Raw genomic sequence first — 5,000 nt, 5'->3', positions numbered from 1 at the left:
CAATAGGCAACCGATTAGAAAATAAACACATCAAAATTGAAGCTAGCTTAGCTTAGCCGCCTCATACGCTAACCAAACAACAGCTTAGCTCATGCTCAGCAGGAGAGGTGACATTTAAAAATAATCTTATAATAACAAATAAAACGGTGATTTCTCTATTTTAGCTAAAAAGCCTGATAGATTAATTGTTGTGCAATGAAATATAGCGTCACTGGAAACACGCATGACAGTGCTTTTACATAGTTCATTCATAGATAGAACAGCCAGAAAGGGGAGATTGATGGATTTGTGTCGAATAGTAGCATCATTGACCCATAACAATGTACAGTGAGTTACCTATTACTGTCAGTATGTTTGTGTGCTCTTTATAAATGACAGCTAGTATATTGCAGTTAGTATAGTATAACAGCTAGTATACAACAGTAAAGTATATTGATCGCAAGTGCTCAGTTTGTGATCATATCTCAGTTTTGTTCTGTTGATTTGTAATTTCAAATATTCGTAGCTTGAAACAGATGGAAATAAAAAGTTCAGTAAAATTAGCAACAGATTCGCAGATTCGTAATTTCCGGATCAATAACTCATGTCATTATGATCTACTCGCTATTAGTATGACTACGTTACTAACGATATGGCGAAGGCTTAAATGGAGCATTACTCACAATATCAAAGGAAAAAAAGGAATAAGACAGCTGTAAAACATAACCAGCTTTGTGTTTTTGTAGGAAACACAGTTTAGAGCTGTTTAGGGTAAGACGTGTGTGAGTTATTGCTGTCTGTCTATTACTGAATGTGTCAGGAATATCAAAACAAAACCAACTTAGCTCCGCTCCTTTAGCGTTCCTCACACAGCTTGATCCACACTGGCATTTCTGCTCTTGGGTTTTAGGTTTGAAAAGGGAGAAACTTCCACCATCCCATCCAATCTTTTAGGGTACCGGGTATCAGATTTGCACAATCCATATGCACTCGCTCGAAAGCTTGACAGAGGCCCTGCGTGTAGCTACAGTTGCTAAGCCACGATTGGTGGGTGGCGGTTTTTGGGCGTGGCTTAGCCAAGGGTCAATTGGAATACGTAAATAAATTGGGAAAAAAACTGAATTAGAGTCAACTCTTATCTGATAACACAAATAATGGGCATGCATCAACTATGATGGAAGTACATTTCCCCACGTCTTGACTATACTCTCAGGAGCATGTCACACCACTACTATATCAGCTTCACTGGCTTCCGGTAAAGTTTCGTATTGATTTTAAAATATTACTTTCAAGGCACTTCATAATCTTGCTCCTCAATATCTCACTGAACTTCTCCATATTTATACCCCTTAGATCAGCCAACTCTTTCTCCCCAGTGCCACCTCGCACTCGGTTAAGCACAATGGGAGCCAGATCTTTTAGCTACACAGCTCCTCGGCTGGAACTCGCTTCCCATCTTTTTAAGCAGGCAATCTTTTATTACGATGTTTTATACTCACGATATGTTTGTACCTGCAACTCCTTACATGTACAGTATTTCAAATTTTGTTCGTCAACAGTTTATTAATTGTTTTCATTTGTTCTGGGATGGCTGTTGATGCTTGTTGTAAGGCGACATTGAGTCACTTTTTCTGGTTAGTCTCTTTATTAATCCGGTATCGTTACAAAGTTCGCGCACACACACACACACACACACACACACACACACACACACACACAGATACACACAGATACACACGCACACGCACACACACACACACACACACACAAACACGCACACACGCACACACACACGCGCACACGCACGCAGGCAGGCAGGCAGAAAGACAGACAGACAGACAGAGCGCGCTTAGCTTAGCAATGTTTGTGCACTCATGTGACAGGATACAGGCTAATCTCCACTGTTGTGTGGATATCTGTGATGTTAATGTACAAAATAAACCTGATTTAACTTCCACAAACTGGGATTGAAGCGTCTTCTTTTATAATTGTTCTGACACGCGGCTGTGCTGATGAAGTAAAGCTGAAGTAAATCGCTGTAATTAATTACACACGTGCACTGTTTTAAAACACTTTAAACATGTGAAACTTACTCTTAATCACATTTGATGATGATTGCTGATCCTAGCGAACAGAACAGACCTTTTATTCCCGTTTGCTTTGCGTATGTCTGCCTGGTCTTGTTGACATATACACGTGACTACTGAAACATGTTAATGCGCACAGCTGTCAATCAATTCGGTGGGCGGGGGGACCACACTCCCACGTAAAGTTGCGGTCGGTCTGAAAACCACTCTAATTGGTCCACCGTTTTTATGTTGTCAAATTAAAAAAAAGAACTGGGTGTGTTTATATCACCCCAATATGATGGTCTATACACTATATATACACATATGTTTGTCCAAATAGCTTGAAAAGTAGATTTTTGACCATAGGTGCCCGTTAAAATATGACATCGTAGTGTACCACCAATAACTTTCACATTACTTTTCTTAAAATCTAACTTAAAGCACATTAAATTACTTCGTTTTGTGACTTTAGACCTTAATATATATCTTTTTTTCAATACACACACATATTTATAAAATAAATGAGTTGTAATGAGTTGCATTTGTAGCCGTTATTACTGCAAACCTCACTAATTCTCAAACCCCGGCTGCGGTCATGCAGGTGGGAGAACAAATGTGCTCAGAGATTAATTGATAATTTGCTGCATGGTTCTCTCGTCGTTAACCTTTAGCGCAGCGCAAATGACGCGTCACTCCATTTAAACAATGGCGTCGTCCGGTTGTGTATCTGCTGTCGGAGCTGCATTGATCAGCAGCTCCACATCAGTCTAAAAGTGCAGGAGTCTCTCAGCGCTCCTCCATTCATCACCGCAGACTCCTCCTGCTCGCCTCCATCCTTATTAATGTCCTCTATGAATGTCAGCACCTCCCTCCTATAAGTACGGCCAAGGGAGAGCCAGCACAGATCCTTCATACTCGTTCAAGGTCTTCTGGAGTTTTTGGGGAAAGTTTTTTGCGAGGGGATTTTTAAGAGAAGATATTACAGCCTCGATTTATTGTCTATTCATTCATTTTCCTTCGGCTTAGTCCCTTATTTATCAGGAATCACCACAGCGGAATGAATCGCCAACTATTCTGGCATATGTTTTACACAGCAGATGCACTTCCAGCAGCAACCCAGTACTGGGAAACACCCATACACTCACACACACTCATATTGAATTTAGTTTCTATTGCGCATGTATTTGGACCGTGGGGGAAACTCACCTCAACTCCACACTGAAATGCTAACTAGCCCAGCCGGGAATCGAACCAGCGACCTTCTTGCCATAATGCCACAGTGCTAACCGCTGAGCCACTGTGCCGCCCACTGCAAGATTAATTATTTCTAGAGTTAAAAGCCTGTCATAATTCACACTGTAGAGCATAAACACAAACAAATTTAAAGCTTACATATTGCACCCCTGGAAAAGGGAAATTTAATGAATAATCATCAGACAATCTCGAGCTGCTACTTGCATTGAGTTGTATTAACGTTGTCACACAGTGCGGTTTATCTTTAACAATTAATACATAAATGACAAATGCATAAACAAATAAACACATTCATTCATTTTCTTGTCGGCTTAGTCCCTTTATTAATCCAGGGTCACCACAGCGGAATGAACCGCCAACTTATCCAGCAAGTTTTTACGCAGCGGATGCCCTTTCAGCCGCAACCCATCTCTGGGAAACATCCACACAAATATTTACACACACACACCCTACGAACAATTTAGCCTACCCAATTCATCTGTACCACTTGCCTTTGGACTGTGGGGGAAACCGGATCACCCGGAGGAAATCCACGCGAACGCAGGGAGAACATGCAAACTTCACACAGAAACGCCAACTGAGCCACTGCTTCGCCCAAATAAACACATTAATACATCAAATTACATCAATATATTTTGAACCCAGTGTTACAAACAGTACTTTTTCCTTTAAAGTAACACTCTAAGTGAACTATGTGTCCATTCACAACTATAACCAATTATTTCCTTATGAAAATACTTTGTCAGTTCAAACAATTAACATCAACACTGTTTTTCCCATTTATGAACAAAAGTGTCACTGATCATTTTCCGTCATTTCAATCACAAACTCTTTTATACAACATTCCCTTTCAATTAACAAAGAAATAAAGTATGTTTAATTTACCTTTAAACACCGAGAGATATATTTCAACACATCACTGTGGTTAGCATGTACTGCGGTTAGCACGTAACGTTACCCACCGATTAGCATCGGTAACGTTAATGCTATTATGTTTTAACCTTTCACATATATTCACAAGACAACACGATCACAAAATAATCCCTGTTCCTGTACATTTATATATATTTAATACATTTCTGTGTATTTCATACCTGGAAAAGGGGAATTCAATGAATAATCATCAGACACAATCTCGAGCTGCTATTTGCGTTGAGTTGTATTTACGTTGTCACACAGTGCAGGTTAACAGCGCCTAATATCTGCAGCTCTAGATTTCCTCCTAGTGGACACTCCACGAATGACATGTTTGTCATTTTCTCAGGTTATTTTATACAAAGAGCAACACATCGTTGTATAAATCGTATCGATTTTAACTCTTCCTTGTACTTATTTTCTTTAATGAATCCAATTTATTTAATAATATATTTTACTGATCATTTTGATCTTTAACCCACTACTTACACACGGTTAACATAGTAAAATAATGGTCCATTAGATAATGTTCGTTGCTGTATTAGTATTTATTACGGTATTTGTTCTCCTTTGTTAAAATATAAACATTACCTCATGGTGCATTAACTAATGTTAAAGGTGCAGTGTGTAAGTTTGACACCCAGTGGTTGAACTAGATATTGCACTCCTGGTTCAAAACACACGCAAGCACAGGTGACCAGGGGTCCGTTCTTCGTACCTCGCTTAAATGATCTAAGATGATTTGGCAGATCCTGGATCTTTTAATCTTGATAACTGATCTCT

The 5,000-nt window shown here is 39.5% G+C and overlaps 1 long non-coding RNA gene across 6 annotated transcripts in view; it reads right to left on the bottom strand.

The window, feature by feature from the left end:
- The window catches only part of LOC141380562 (uncharacterized), a 37,259-nt gene extending 32,784 nt beyond the window's left edge, over positions 1-4,475 (bottom strand). For 3 of the 6 annotated variants that reach the window (XR_015524076.1, XR_015524074.1, XR_015524072.1), the window contains exons 1-3: positions 4,397-4,475; positions 3,794-3,887; positions 3,255-3,357 (exon numbers count right to left, since the gene is read on the bottom strand). This is a non-coding gene — a long non-coding RNA (uncharacterized LOC141380562). The remainder of the gene's footprint in view (positions 1-3,254; positions 3,358-3,793; positions 3,888-4,396) is intronic. The other 3 variants (XR_015524075.1, XR_015524073.1, XR_015524071.1) reach the window with 1 other exon arrangement.
- Between the last annotated feature and the right edge of the window lie 525 nt (positions 4,476-5,000).

Source organism: Danio rerio, chromosome 23 (genome assembly GCF_052040795.2).
Source record: "Danio rerio strain M-AB ecotype USA chromosome 23, GRCz13ab, whole genome shotgun sequence".
Lineage (NCBI taxonomy): Eukaryota > Metazoa > Chordata > Actinopteri > Cypriniformes > Danionidae > Danio > Danio rerio.
The sequence above is the reverse complement of the archived record's forward strand: the minus strand, read 5'-3'. Positions and strand labels throughout refer to the sequence as shown.